The following is a 15668-nucleotide window of genomic DNA, read 5'->3' as shown; positions in this document are numbered from 1 at the left end:
CCAGTGGTCCTCATAGAGCTTTGGGGCCTACCAGTTCTGCTATTATTCCCAAACGGGCAGAGGATGGCTGCCCCAATCCCTCTTAAGCCTCCGTCACATGGCACTAACGGAGGACAACGAATCCCAAACGAAACAAGAAATCTGGACTTACGTTGACTTTCAGAGGCATTGTTTAAACTTCTTCCAGCTTTGTTCCTGCAGCTGGCCCTTCATCAGAATTTTTAAACTGTTGAAACATTTGAACAAATACCGGCAACATCCTCAATTCGTCCGTATTTCGTTTTGCTTTCTTTCTTGACGGTTTCTTATCGTTTGCTTAGTTTTCATAACATTAGCATTTTGTTTGACTTGTGTGCAACTTTGTTCAACCTCCCAAGTCCAACATATTGAATGAAGGTTGGCGATATCTGAACGAATCAATAACTAAAGCTTTGACAAGCTGAACGAAACATCCTTGTATCTCCAATGAATCGTCCATGTTTGGGACAAAAAAGCAGCTTTTTCATACAGAAACAATAGCGTTAAGAACATTTTATCAACTACTTTAACTATTTATGCACATTCCAGCTGTTTGTGGCTGGCGTGTGTGTGTAGACATGTTGTTGTTGTCAAGACAAACAAAATCTCTCACCTGTTAAGACAAACAGAATCCTGCACCTGCAAGTACTTCGGAAACAAGGACAAGGCTGGCTGCACTCGGGTGTATACCCCCTTTTGGTCACATCATCGTGAATGTTCTGATTTGATTTTGTTTAAAGCGTTGAGGTCGATGTTCGCTTCGTTTTTCTTTTGTTAGTTTCGGTTTTGTTTTGTTCCTTTTTTTGCTCTTGATTCACAGGCTTTTCGGTGATGGGAAAGGTGCAGGATCTGTCATCAACCTTTTCTCAACGATTTGTGATTTATTTATTTATTTTACTTTTTATCCTTCGTCCAGCTTTTGCTGTGTGCCGTGTGACTGGGTCCTTAGTCATTCCATTGTCAACTAATTGTCAGAAATGTGGTCTGAGAAGCTTGTTTGCAGTCAACATTTTAATACAGTAAGAGTTGTGCAAAGGGAGCATATGCTTATGTGTGAGTTTGTGTAAAGAAAGTCATTCGTTCAGTTATTTCGGTAACTCTGTCTAGAGCAGGTCAAAGTTCCCGAAACCTGGCATAAAAGAAACGAGTGAGGGAAGCCACCAAAACAACCACCGTGCTGCTGAAAGTGTTACCTTATGTGCCTACACAATCACTCAAACTCACCTTTCAAACTGCTGTTAGATTTTAGGTCAAAAAGTAAAAACAAACAAACAAAAAACAGTACGATAGTTGTAGTTTTCTGTGCTTCTAAACTGCGTTAGAATCTGAGCAAAACCATGAGGGAGATCAACGCAGCTGATAAAACATCTATATATTAAAAGCCAAGTGGCCTCTGTGTATGTGTACGTGTGTCTGTGTGTGTCACTTCCATCATGGAGAAACTGGGGAGAGCTGACATTTGTATGTTTATGTATTTTGGTTCAAGAATGAATGCCGCGAAAACAGAAAGTTGATAGGACTAATATTTTTGGAGAAATCGGGGATATTTGGTAAGAACAGTGAACAATGACTGTCTCTGGTAACCAGACAAGCTCTGAACAAAGGAAATATCTCAACCTTGCCAGTTGTAAAACTTAACATCATCTAAATGTGCCAAATAATAAATACAATTGTTCACAAAATTTTCTCATTCTACCCAATCTAGAGCCCATGGATCCCCACGGGCAACACGCTAATTATAACCATCTTAGACCATTTTGGTTTCATAATTTTAACTTTCAGTTTAACCCTTTCATGATGACTTATTTAATAATGATAGTTCCTGTTTTGTCAACGACTTTAAATCTAAGCGAAGTGGATGCGAGATTATGATTCAACCACGGACGGGACACGAGACCAATGCAGAGTTACTTCCCCAGCCAAAGTGGGGACCCAATTACAGCTTGGGTGGACTGGGACAAAGTGTTTTGTTTGGTTTGTTCAAAGACACAGACTGATAGCATGACTGGGAAACCATCCATCCATCCATCCATCCATCCATCCATCCATCCATCCATCCATCCATCCATCCATCCATCCATCCATCCATCCATCCATCCATCCATCCATCCATCCATCCATCCATCCATCCATCCATTTCTGAAACCATTTATTCCAGTTAAAAGTCATGGGAGAGGGGAGTCAATTCATATGAAATCCAGTCTAGAGTCTCCCACATACCTTCTGGCAATGCAATCCCTCCGAATATGACAAAAACACACGTGTATGTTTGTGTGTGGCCACGTCACAAATTCATCAAAAGCTGCTGTTTTCTGATGCCAGGCTTTACTCCTTTGGGGGTCTTTCTCAAAGCAATGAAAATTCAGTGTTCGATCAGTCAGCCTCTCCCAGTCAGACAACATGGCACAAGAGTTTTTATACCGTACAGAAAGAAAGCACTCCATGTACTTATTGACCCCCCCACCCACACCGCCACACCCCGTGCAACTGTCTTTTTCATCAAGGGGAAAATGATATGTTATTGAATCACCTCTATGCAATGTACTTAATGATGTTTTCCAGGCAATATAATACATCATAACTCTACAATTATTGCTCCAAGACACATGAAGTGAAGAAGCCAATTATGAGCAGCAGAATTGCCTCGGGTCAACAGTTTTTGGATGCCAGTCAATTTTTTTTTTTTTTTTGAAGGCGCACTGATCTTCTCATCCCCCCCCCCCCCCCCCCGCCCCCCCGAGGGCAATGATCCGCTTGTCTTTGAAGCTGTGATGAGACGCTGAATGAAAGCAAATGAGGGCCTGTCAGCGGTGTCAGGGAAAACTCATAAGCTGTTAGTGTCTCAGTGGGCACTGGTGGGATGGGAAAGGCGTCCCGTCCTGATCCACGCCGCGGTCATAGAGGAGTGCCCCAGAAGGAGATCAGGCTCATTGTTTTGGTTTCTCCTGTTTTTTCTCCTTTTGACCTCAAATAGTGAAGTGATCGTACACCTGTCAGCCGCTGACACAAACACGCACGTACTGCCCTGTGGCCATACCACCTGTGACACTTAGACCTCAGTGGATGAGAGATGCTGGCCCCCGCCAGCACAACAGAATGTAGCCCTGCATGGAGTCTTCCCCCCACCATGTGCCCACAGACTGACAGCTTCCTGCTCATAAAGTTACAGAATGTGTGCTTCACAATGCTCAAAACATATTTAAATCCTTTAATCATAGTAAGGCCTTAATAAACAGGCGCAGAGCCACCCGGCCCTCCCTGTATGCTGAATATGAATAGCACAAGGTGGTGGGGGCAAGTTTGTGTCACTGACTCATTCACTGCAAGGGATTGATTAAAATGTTCTTATCAGAGCCCTCGCTCACCTAAACATCAGTGTGCGAAATATTAAAGAAATTGAACGTGCTACAGTTTTTGGACATCTATGTATTTTCCTTTAAATTACAATTTTAAACTGCACTGGATTTTGTGTCTGAACCCACACACATCTTCAACCGCTTTCTCCATCCTCACAGATGTGTTCATGTTCCTTCTATATATTTAGCGCTTTAATGGTTGTTGGGTAAGATCATGGAATCCACTTGGGTGCCAAGACACCCAGACAATTCTGAGCAGATAAACGTTTTTATCACCTCCTTTAGGGAGGTGATGGCGTAATGGTTTGCACGTTGGAGTAGGATGAGTGATCCGGGTTCGCTTCCTGTTTGGTGCCAAGCTCTCAACTGGCACCTTGAACAGGGGTGCTGTGGAGGAGGGAGAGACACGTGCTGTGGGCCCTTCTGGAAATAAGCATAGTGCTTTTGTTGGCTACCCACATTAAATAAGAACCTCTTCTTCTTCTTCTTCCCTATTTAAGGGCAAAGGGGGGGGGGGGGGGGTGGCTGGAGCCTATCCCAGCAATCATATGGCGTGAGGTGGGGTACACCCTGGACAGGACGCCAGTCTGTCTCAGGGCCACATATAGACAAACAAACACATTCACACCCGCACTTACGAATAATTTAGTAATAAGTTTCCGATCCACCTGTATGTCTTTGGGTGGGGAGAAAGTCTGAGCATTTGGAGGGAACTAACACAAACACAGGGAGAACATGCAAATTCCACACAAAAAGGCCACAGGTGGGAATTGATCCCATGGCCGCCTTGTTGTGAAGCACAAAGCCTATCTATCTATCTATCTATCTATCTATCTATCTATCTATCTATCTATCTATCTATCTATCTATCTATCTATCTATCTATCTATCTATCTATCTATCTATCTATCTATCTATCTATCTATCTATCTATCTATCTATCTATCTATCTATCTATCTATCTATCTATCTATCTATCTATCTATCTATCTATCTATCTATCTATCTATCTATCTATCTATCTATCTATCTATCTATCTATCTATCTATCTATCTATCTATCTATCTATCTATCTATCTATCTATCTATCTATCTATCTATCTATCTATCTATCTATCTATCTATCTATCTATCTATCTATCTATCTATCTATCTATCTATCTATCTATCTATCTATCTATCTATCTATCTATCTATCTATCTATCTATCTATCTATCTATCTATCTATCTATCTATCTATCTATCTATCTATCTATCTATCTATCTATCTATCTATCTATCTATCTATCTATCTATCTATCTATCTATCTATCTATCTATCTATCTATCTATCTATCTATCTATCTATCTATCTATCTATCTATCTATCTATCTATCTATCTATCTATCTATCTATCTATCTATCTATCTATCTATCTATCTATCTATCTATCTATCTATCTATCTATCTATCTATCTATCTATCTATCTATCTATCTATCTATCTATCTATCTATCTATCTATCTATCTATCTATCTATCTATCTATCTATCTATCTATCTATCTATCTATCTATCTATCTATCTATCTATCTATCTATCTATCTATCTATCTATCTATCTATCTATCTATCTATCTATCTATCTATCTATCTATCTATCTATCTATCTATCTATCTATCTATCTATCTATCTATCTATCTATCTATCTATCTATCTATCTATCTATCTATCTATCTATACGTGTATATACACGTATATATATATATATATATATATATATATATATATATATATATATATATATATATATATATATATATATATATATATACGCGTATATACGCGTGTTATTGACTTATAAAGTTGTTCATGGACTGGCGCCATCTTATCTGGCCGATCTGGTGGAACCCTACGTGCCGGCCCAGGCTTTGCGGTCGCAGGATGCGGGACTTCTCTGTGTTCGCAGGATGAAGAAGAAGTCAGCGGGTCGAAGAGCTTTTTCTTATCGTGGACCCACTCTGTGGAACGGTCTTCCTGAGACCATGAGGCAGTCGGAATCCGTGGACATTTTTAGGTCAAGACTTAAAACCTATTTTTATTCTCTTTCTTATAAATTGTTTTTATTTTTATCTGTTTTATTCTTTTACTTCTGTTTTTAATTATGTATTTGAATTTTTTTATTAATTATTTATTTTAATTTTTATGTCGAGGCGCCTCACACAGAACAGTCTGTGTGAGGCGCCTTGAGACGGCTTTTGTCGTGATCTGGTGAATTGAATTGAACTGAATTGAATCGATCAACTTCAAGTGAGCTTAATGTTGATTCATGTTGATTTTCAGCTTTTTGTTGATTTTCAACTTTTTGGGTTTTAAGCAGGAGGTTTCAAAAAAGTTCCAATTAAAAAAAAAAGAAGTTAACAGGTTTTGTGTGTGTGTGTGTGTGTGCGCGCGCGCATGTGTGTCTGAGTTATTTTCATTAGTTACTTCATCCAAACCATCAACATGTTTATTAGACCCCATTCCTACCAGGCTGCTCAAGGAAGCCCTACCATTATTTAATGCTTCGATCTTAAATATGATCAATCTATCTTTGTTAGTTGGTTATGTACCACAGGCTTTTAAGGTGGCAGTAATTAAACCATTACTTAAAAAGCCATCACTTGACCCAGCTATCTTAGCTAATTATAGGCCAATCTCCAACCTTCCTTTTCTCTCAAAAATTCTTGAAAGGGTAGTTGTAAAACAGCTAACTGATCATCTGCAGAGGAATGGTCTATTTGAAGAGTTTCAGTCAGGTTTTAGAATTCATCATAGTACAGAAACAGCATTAGTGAAGGTTACAAATGATCTTCTTATGGCCTCGGACAGTGGACTCATCTCTGTGCTTGTTCTGTTAGACCTCAGTGCTGCTTTTGATACTGTTGACCATAAAATTTTATTACAGAGATTAGAGCATGCCATAGGTATTAAAGGCACTGCGCTGCGGTGGTTTGAATCATATTTGTCTAATAGATTACAATTTGTTCATGTAAATGGGGAATCTTCTTCACAGACTAAAGTTAATTATGGAGTTCCACAAGGTTCTGTGCTAGGACCAATTTTATTCACTTTATACATGCTTCCCTTAGGCAGTATTATTAGACGGTATTGCTTAAATTTTCATTGTTACGCAGATGATACCCAGCTTTATCTATCCATGAAGCCAGAGGACACACACCAATTAGCTAAACTGCAGGATTGTCTTACAGACATAAAGACATGGATGACCTCTAATTTCCTGCTTTTAAACTCAGATAAAACTGAAGTTATTGTACTTGGCCCCACAAATCTTAGAAACATGGTGTCTAACCAGATCCTTACTCTGGATGGCATTACCCTGACCTCTAGTAATACTGTGAGAAATCTTGGAGTCATTTTTGATCAGGATATGTCATTCAAAGCGCATATTAAACAAATATGTAGGACTGCTTTTTTGCATTTACGCAATATCTTTAAAATCAGAAAGGTCTTGTCTCAGAGTGATGCTGAAAAACTAATTCATGCATTTATTTCCTCTAGGCTGGACTATTGTAATTCATTATTATCAGGTTGTCCTAAAAGTTCCCTAAAAAGCCTTCAGTTAATTCAAAATGCTGCAGCTAGAGTACTGACGGGGACTAGAAGGAGAGAGCATATCTCACCCATATTGGCCTCTCTTCATTGGCTTCCTGTTAATTCTAGAATAGAATTTAAAATTCTTCTTCTTACTTATAAGGTTTTGAATAATCAGGTCCCATCTTATCTTAGGGACCTCGTAGTACCATATCACCCCAATAGAGCGCTTCGCTCTCAGACTGCAGGCTTACTTGTAGTTCCTAGGGTTTGTAAGAGTAGAATGGGAGGCAGAGCCTTCAGCTTTCAGGCTCCTCTCCTGTGGAACCAGCTCCCAATTCAGATCAGGGAGACAGACACCCTCTCTACTTTTAAGATTAGGCTTAAAACTTTCCTTTTTGCTAAAGCTTATAGTTAGGGCTGGATCAGGTGACCCTGAACCATCCCTTAGTTATGCTGCTATAGACGTAGACTGCTGGGGGGTTCCCATGATGCACTGAGTGTTTCTTTCTCTTTTTGCTCTGTATGCACCACTCTGCATTTAATCATTAGTGATCGATCTCTGCTCCCCTCCACAGCATGTCTTTTTCCTGGTTCTCTCCCTCAGCCCCAACCAGTCCCAGCAGAAGACTGCCCCTCCCTGAGCCTGGTTCTGCTGGAGGTTTCTTCCTGTTAAAAGGGAGTTTTTCCTTCCCACTGTAGCCAAGTGCTTGCTCACAGGGGGTCGTTTTGACCGTTGGGGTTTTACATAATTATTGTATGGCCTTGCCTTACAATATAAAGCGCCTTGGGGCAACTGTTTGTTGTGATTTGGCGCTATATAAAAAAATTGATTGATTGATTGATTGATGTGTGTAACATGACTTCCACTTTGTGCAGAATTGTAGTAGTAAAAATGGGACAATCAGAGAAATTCAGTGACTGAATGATGTCACCCCCACGCCCCCCCATCTGTAAATACATCCTACATAAAATTTGCATCTTCCAAATAATTTGACTTGACACCAAAATTAACACTGCACAGCAAGCGCTCTATGAAAGCACATGTGGACAGATGGGCGGTACACGGGCCGTGCAATAATCATAAACTTCACTCAAGTCACGCTTTTCTGAGGCCTTTGTTGTTGCAAGAACACTTAGCTCTGTCCTTTATCTGTGTTTTTGTTTCCTTGGACGTTGCTGAGCTGAGAAAGTTTTGTGGTGATTGTAATGGAGGTCAGCGTGTATGTGTGGGCGTGCAGCAGACACAGACGAGTAACGCACGTGAAGAAGGCGAGTATCAGTTCTGAAGGTGCACATAAGCTTATCACAGAAGCTGTAATGTCAACTCCAGCGCTAAACCGCAGGTGTTTGTCTGTAACAGCACTGAGCGCTCATGGGAACGTATTCCTCCAGGAGTTTCCCAATGGTGCATTTTCCATCTGCATCGCTGTGTGCGTGTGCTGCCCTGCCCTATCTGTTGTGTTCGTCTTGATTGGGCTGCTGTCAAGTCAAGTCAAGTCTGGGAGGACATGAGCTGGTTCTGCATGTTGCAGCATCCACCACATCACGGAACTGCCCCAGGTCCTGGATGACAACCACCCAGGCAGACAGCCTGTCCATCCACACCTCTCAAAGTAACTATCTATCTGCTGCAGCCAGGTGAAACATGGGCATCTTCTTGGTCTTCTCCAGCTGCTGGGGTCCTCAACCCTGAGGCATCTATGTGCTGGATCATGCACAGAGAAATGTGCCACATGTCCACAGTGTTGAAGCTGATGTTCCCTCACGATGCAAGTGATACTTCTCATTTTCATCTTCCGCTTGTTTGATACAAAAGTTTCATTTCCACAACTGGAACTTGACCTACTTTCCAGATATGGTGAACATTTACAAGCATGGCTCCCTAATTGGCCTTTTCATCCGTGAGGTCTCCATTGCAGTGAAAACCCGCCAAACTCATGCAGCTATGTATCAGCTTGATATGAGCAGTGATGTAATAATTCTGAGACAGTTTCAGCCAGAACATAAATTCCGAGCAGTCTAATTATTCCGTTTCATTTTAATCTGGCTTAATGCTTGTTGCTTGTTGTCATCTCCTCCCAAGTGGGCTTCCAACCGATCACCATCGAGTCTGTTTTTCAGGGCCACCCAGAAGCACCTGTCTTGGAGCAAGCCCCCCAAAAAATGACCTTTCACTGGTGATTCCTTCAATGGAGGCATGTGCAAAGGTATTGGACCCCGTTAAATGCCCCTGAGGTGGAAAAGGGCTTTTAGATATTCCAGCAATACCCAAGGATACCTAACGACATCCAAGGATCCCCTGAAGACATTTAGCATCAAAGGCATCCAGTCATAGCTCAGGTCACTAATTAGTGTCCAAGTCTCGTACCCATACAAGTAAGACAGGAAGCACCAGGACCCTAAATACTTGGATCTTCATTCTCTTGCAAAGCTATCAACAACCTCATGACCTTGTAACCCAATCAGGCTGCCGTCAGTGCTGGTCAAGTCCTGTTTGAACCATTTTCTCACCCTTTGGGCTTGTTTTGTCTGTCGTGAAAATCCTGCCTGCTCTCTTTCCCCATTTCCCCGTCACCTACATGTACATCCATGAGCCTAGTCACCTCTACGAAGACCTCAGCCTTCATCCCCATCCACCCCAGCTTTTGAGGCCCCCCACAGAGGTATGCACTCAGCCTTGTCATGGCTGCAGGCGTTGCATGTTCTTGTTGTAGTTTGAGCCACATTCACATTCCAAATTCCTACCCTGTACCGTATTTACATCCTTCTCCCTCTTGCACTCCTTCCCCATTCCCTCTTTATTTCCTGCAGCAAACCATTCCTTTCGGTGTCTTCTTCTTTGTTTAATGTTCTGTCTGTGTCACGTTAGTGTGTTGTGGAATAGCGCCATCTCTGATGCTATCATTAAGTACCTCCACTAGTAGGGTTTAAATGTGTGACCTGGGGCACTGGAGGTCAGATTACAGGATGCTGTTGTGCGTTTTTCCAGGGCTGTAAAACAAATAAATGCATTTAAAGAAAATTCAGGACGTGCTCTCAAACTTTACAGGCAGTACGTGGCTCCAGCCCAAAAACTTTTAACGTTCTTCCTTGAAGTTTGCTGTAGTTCAGTGAGATAAAAAGTTTGGGTTACCACCATCTCAATCTGAGTTCGATTTCCAGGCACAGTATTTGTCTGTGTCCACAGACAAGACTCTTCATCTGTGTTGTCTATAAATTGGCACCAGCTTCAACTGGGGAAGTAACCAGTTTCAGAGTGGCATCCTATCCAGGATGAGTTGTACGCTCTCATTAGTTTCACTCTTTTAAAATCTTGGGATAAGTGCTGGTGTCAGGGGGCTTATGTAGGAGTTCTTAAGCATCATCAGTCTATAATTTGAGTAATGTTTGCTTGTATGTTTGTTTGTTTGGTAACAAGAGAACTCATCCCCAGGGAGAACTCAGCCCAGGTTAAGAACTCCGTCCAGGTTAGGGTTAGGTTTAGGGGTAGGGTTAGGGTTAGGGTTAGCCCCAGGCCCAGTTCACACATGGCACCAGAGTTCACAACAGGTGAAGTTCTCTTGTTTCGGTTTATTTAATTAGTCCTCTGAAGTGTTTTGGTCAGTTTGCACCTGACCTGTTTTGTGCATGGAGGTTGAGCCCAGAATTACTCTTAAGGGGTTGTTTGGGCAAATATCAAGGTCATTGACATCAAAGGTTAAAAATCAGTCTGTTTGCTCCTCTACTCTTCCCAGTTTTTTTTTCTGGCTGATTTCCAATGGTGCCGCTGATGTTCCTGAACCAGAGTCTGACAAATTGAGCAATTGACCATCCAGGTGGGAGTGTTGTCTCATCAAAGAACAAATGCCTTGGAATTGAATAAAGCTCAGTCTGCCATGTTACATCACTGCATCTGCCACACTATAGAACCGCCTTGGGTCCTGATTGGCTACCCACCCAGGCAGACCATTGGTTCATACCCACATCCTGAAAGTAGCCGTGTATCTGCTGCAGCCAGGTGATACCATGTCCACTTGACCCATTCCATTTACTGGGGTTCTCAGCATTGAGGCACCTGCACGCTGGATTATATACAGAGAAATGTGTCACATGGCCATAATGTTGTCACTGATGTTACATCATTATGCAAATGATATGCCTCATTTGAGTTTCCCTAGGTGGTTACCTGGGGTGTTTACCACCCTAGGTGGTTACCTGGTCATGCCAGTGTGGATCACGGTGTCCGATATCCAGGATTTCTCCAGAGAAACCTAGTACCAAAGACATCTAGTTATCATATTATCAAGGTCATTGGTATCACAATCATGCAGTAAGACTGGAAGCACCAGAACCCTATAGACCTGGACCTTTGTTTTCCTAGAAAGAAATCGGCATCACTAAACACCTCTGTTCAGTGACCTCATGTCTCCATAAGCTCTTGCTACTTGTTAAGACATTCGTCTGTCCCACACACTGAATCTGTCATATGATGATGTAGCATGACTTCCTTAGGTGCTGTTAATTTATTTAGTTTATATAGCGCAAAATGACAACAAACTGCCTCAAGGCACTTCAAACAAGTAAGGTCTAACCTTACCAACCAATAAACTGATTCTGCTCTTTTTCTCTCTATCCAAGGCACTGATGACATCGTCCAAGGCTGACAGCTGTGCACCACAGGGTGCTGGATTGACCACAAGATGCTCTGGCTGAAGCTGAGGCAGCTCACTGCAGTTTGCTTTTGGAATGTACTCCTCCATGATGACGTGATAGATGGACCCTGGCCCTGTATCCCAGGGCACTGGACAACCCCCTGCCAATGACTACATGCTCATGTCAATCATGCACTTTGTTTTTGATGCTACTCTGGTTTTTCTGTTTCCTGTTTCTTCAGCTTGGTAAAAACTTTGAAAAAACCTTGCAACTTGTAGAATGGACGAATCAGTGGGTCACCCCTCTGAGTCTGATCTGCTTGAGGTTTCTTCCTCAGCATCACCAGAGGGAGTTTTCCCTTACCATTGTTGCCTGTGTGCTTGCTCTAGGGGTTGGTAAGGTTAGACCTTTCTTGTGTGAAGCGCCTTGAGGCAGCGTTGTTGTGATTTGGTGCTGTATAAATAAAATAAATTGAAATGACTTCCTCTATTCATACTGACGATCCAGTAGGTGGCAGCATGGGCTTATCTTCCCAATTATACCCGACCTACAATATGATAATAACATAGGAAAATTTTGTGATTGCTTTCGTTCAAATGCACCAAATTGTTTTTGCTTAATCTTCAAATTAATATCCATCCTCCTGCAAAAACAAAAGTTCTTCTGTATATTTGTTTGTGAGTTATTGTTTGAACAACCTTCCCTGAACTGACTGACCCTTTCGCTCACATTGTGGGGATTTCACACATGGACTAATCATTGTTTTGCTTGTATGCCTGCCATTAAAGTTCAGCTGCCTGTGCAGACCCCCCATCCACCCACCCACACACACACACACACACACACACACACACACACACACACACACACACACACACACACACACACACACACACACACACACACACACACACACACACACAGCTAGCAGTGCCCCTGTTATACGTCCTTGAACAAGATATCTAAACGCTTTCCACGCATGAGTTAACATCTACTGTATGCTCACAAATGGCTGATGTATAAACCTGAAGTGTTGGCTGAATATCTTTTTGCTAAGCAACACAAATATAATGCAAATTGTGCCAGTGTCAGCGTGCACGTGTCATCAGTGCACTGCTACGGCTCGGCCCCAAGTAGTGACCTTTACCTGAACTGGGCAAATGCAGACACGGTGTATAGTGTTACTGCCAGCGTCACCCAACATTATGTGTGTGTATGTGTGTGTATTTGTGTGTGGATCACGGTGTCACCAAGCGTCAGGGTGACAGAGAGCTCCGTGAGCACCTCCACTGTACTGCAGGCCGCACCCGCGCGGGAACATGAAGTACAAACACACACATCACTCCCCACTGAAGTGACCGCAGGTGTGCACGGATGCAAAAACGTTTCTTTGCCCTCACCCGTCTGTTGTCAGGACTGTTTGAAATACACAAACACACACACACTCCTCCTTTGTCCACCCCCACCCTACTCAAAGCAGCCTCCCTGGGGGCTTGTGCGTGCGAATCCAGCGTTGGACTCAGCGGCCCCCATCGCTGCGCTCCCTCCGCTCAGGCTTGTGAGGGAAATGAAGGCTTTAGGAGTTCATTATGAAACAGCAGCAGCGACGGGGGGGGCAGGCCTCCTGCAGCTACAAGCTACCTTCTATCCATCCTCATCTGTTTTTATTGATTTCTCTCAGTAAATCTGCTTCTGTTTGTCTTGCTGTCCGTCCACCCATTTGGGACTCCCCCACCCCAAAAAAACCCCAAAACACAGCATTCAGAGTTTAATAGGACTAAATACTGAACCACACCTTTATAATAAGTGGTGATCAACCTGTTTGACCTCAGTAATAAGAAAGAACAATTTGATGGCTTTAAACTTCAAAATGAAAAGAGCCTAATTGAGGTTAGTAATTGTTATTGGGGAAGTAAAAGATTCTCAGGAGTAAACAAGCTACTACTCTTTTAGAAATTAAAGGGGTCATATTAATGGGTTTTTGACCTGCAAATCCTCGGTTTGAATCCCTGTCAAACACAAAAATCACTAAGGTCCCCTCAGCAAGCTTCTTAATCCCCAGGTTGCTCCTAGTGTGCAGTTTGGCGTCTTGTAGTGATGTGTGAGATGATCCAAAATCAGTGGTTACCAGTCAAACAAAAATATTTCTAATGATATTCTGGAAATTTACATGCAGGTCAGTGGCTAATATGAGTGTGTATTAATAAAGATGCAGCGTGTGCTTAACATAGACACCTGCATGACCAGAGAGTGGACGTGAGGACTGTGCAGGAGAAGGTGAAGATGGACACATCTTAAACAAAAACAAAGTGCGGTAAGTATATGAAGAGATTGTTCATGAAGACGAGAGTGTTTTGTATATTAATTGTGATATCATTTGGCAGGTTGTGTAGCGGGTTGGGCATCATTTTTTCTGTGTGAATATTGATGAAGTCGCGGTTGGGTTGACTTAAAGCATCAGGCAAGTTTCAGTCACTCGTTCATGATCTGAGCATTGCTTTTTCCTTGCATGGCAGCACGCTGGCACTGGTGTGTGTGTGTGTGTGTGTGTGTGTGTGTGTGTGTGTGTGTGTGTGTGTGTGTGTGTGTGTGTGTGTGTGAATGTGAGGCATCGTTGTAAAGCACTTTGAACATCTGTATCAGTTTGGATCCAAAAACAATGTTACTTCGAGACTAAGATGATGTGTCCTACAAAATATAGAAATAAAAATAAATTAGGACTCAGACAAATTGAACATGTTGCTTTAAATGAAATGAAGCTGTTGCTCACTATTACTGCGTGACCCTGTGCCTGGCAGTGTGAGTGACAGTATGACTGATGGTGTGACTGATCATATAACTGACAATGTGACTGATGGGGTGACTGACTGTATGACTGACAATGTGACTGATGGGGTGAGTGACCGTATGACTGACAGTGTGAATGACCATATGACTGAAGGTGCGACTGATCATAAAATGTACATGGTGACTGATGGGGTGAGTGACCATATAAATGACAGTAACACTTACTGTGTGGCTGTATGACTGATGACCATACAGCTGACTGTATGACTGACTGTGTGAATCAGTGTGTTACTGACCATGTAACTGACCATGTGACTGAGTGTGTGACTGTCCATATGATTAAGTGTAGATATAACCGCATGATTGACCATTTGACTGACCGTGTAACAATCGTGCGACTGACCATATGACTGGCCATGTAACTGACCATGTGATTTCTCATAAAAGTGACTGTGTGGTGATTGTGTGACTGACCGTGTGACTGGCCACATGACTGAATATGTGGCTGACCGTGTGACTCAATGTGTGACCATTTGACTGACTTTGGAAGTGATTGTGTTACTGATCACATGACTGTGTGACTGTCTATATGACTGACTGTGGAAATGACCATGTGAATGACTGTGTGTCTGTGTGTCTGACCATGTGACTGGCAGTGTGTCTGTGTGACTGACCATCTGACTGACGGTGTGCCTCATGGTGTGACTGACTGTGACTGACCATATGACTGACTGTGGAAATGACCATGTGACTGACTGTGTGTGTGTCTGTGTGCCTGACTGTGACTGTCCATATGACTGACGGTGTGTCTCATGGTGTGACTGACTGTGTGTCTGTGTGACTGTCCATGTGGCTGACAGTGTGTCTCATGGCGTGACTGACTGTGACTGACCATATGACTGACAGTGTGTCACACACACACACACACATATATATATATACATATATATACACATATATATACATATATATATATACACACGAGGTCTGTTAGAAAAGTATCAGACATTTTTTTTTCAAAAACCTGATGGATTTGAATCACGTGTGCTTGCAGGAGCCAACCTTGAACCTTTGTGCGCATGCGTGATTTTTTTCACGCCTGTCGGTTGCGTCATTCGCCTGTGAGCAGGCTTTGAGTGAGCACTGGTCCTCCCCCCTCGTCTGATTTTCATTGCGAGGAAAATGTCTGAATGATTGGAGCAGCGCTGAATCAAATTTTTCCAGAAACTGTGAGAGACAGCCAGGTGGAAACCATTCGGAAAATTCAGACAGCTTTCGGTGGCTTTTCAGTCGAGTG

This window comes from Thalassophryne amazonica, chromosome 16, assembly GCF_902500255.1.
Source record: "Thalassophryne amazonica chromosome 16, fThaAma1.1, whole genome shotgun sequence".
Classification (NCBI taxonomy): Eukaryota; Metazoa; Chordata; class Actinopteri; order Batrachoidiformes; family Batrachoididae; genus Thalassophryne; species Thalassophryne amazonica.
Note: the sequence above shows the minus strand (reverse complement) of the source record.